This window comes from Octopus bimaculoides, chromosome 6 (assembly GCF_001194135.2).
Source record: "Octopus bimaculoides isolate UCB-OBI-ISO-001 chromosome 6, ASM119413v2, whole genome shotgun sequence".
Taxonomy (NCBI): Eukaryota; Metazoa; Mollusca; class Cephalopoda; order Octopoda; family Octopodidae; genus Octopus; species Octopus bimaculoides.
Window position 1 is genome coordinate 80,997,065 of NC_068986.1, and position 1,066 is coordinate 80,998,130.

General features: G+C 32.4%; 1 protein-coding gene across 3 annotated transcripts in view; it reads right to left on the reverse strand.

Annotated features, from left to right (window-relative positions):
• LOC106876366 (homeobox even-skipped homolog protein 2) overlaps positions 1-1,066 on the reverse strand; it is a 92,946-nt gene that overhangs the window by 86,683 nt on the left and 5,197 nt on the right. The gene's annotated exons all lie outside the window — the stretch shown is intronic.

Below are 1,066 nucleotides of genomic sequence, written 5' to 3' on the forward strand. Positions count from 1 at the left end.
ATATATATATATATATATATATATATATATATAAAGCAAGTGAGAAGATGGAGATAAGATTAATAAAAATTTATTAACACATTGACAAGACTAGACCTACAATTGCTTCAATTCATCACTTGCAGCATAAAATCAACCAAATTTAATTTAATTTAGTTAAATCAATTTGGTTAATTACTCCAAGCGAGAATATCTTCAGGGAAGGGTGTACAAAGAAATTTATCATATTTAAAACGTAATGAAAACATCAAACAAGAAGAATACAGTGTACCATTAAAGTTTAAAATATATACTCTTATAAAAATAGATACAGTTAGGAAAAAATAGTTAAAGTCATAAATTAATATAAATAACAATAATGATAATGCAGACATACCAATGCGAAAATGCGGATAATGGTGATATGTGAAAAAAAAAACACAATAGAATGGTTATTAAATTATGGGAGTAGAGAAGTGAAATAATTAGATATTCCATGCGCATATACATTTACACACACTCACCTACACAGACACACAGACACACACACACACACACACGGAAGGGAGGTGTGATTCTGGTTCCGATGGAATGTTGTTCAGTCGAGTGGCCGTTCACTGTATGTCTAAATTGCTTCTGGTCCTAAAGATATGTTCTACGCTTTGAGATGCGGTCCTAGTTATGTTAAAGATGAACTTTCTCTAACAGAAATCCTTGGTAATAAGTTCCAGAATTTGGGTCAGCTGTGTGGACTTTTGCTGAGTGCCGATCCTGTTAGTGAGGAGTCTGGTTTGGTGGTGGGTTTCTTGATTCGAGTAGTGCTTGAGTCATTTTACCGCTAAACGAAACGAAGCTGACACTGCTACATTGGAGGATGCTTTTAAGGTCTACGCTTACCAAATCAATGCAAGGTGTATGTATGTATGTATGTATGTATGGATGGATGGATACATGCATGCATGCATACATGCATGTATATATATGTATGCAAGCATGTATGTATATATGTATGTATGTTTGCATGTATGTATGTCTGCATGCATGTATGTATATATATATATATATATATATATATATATATATATAT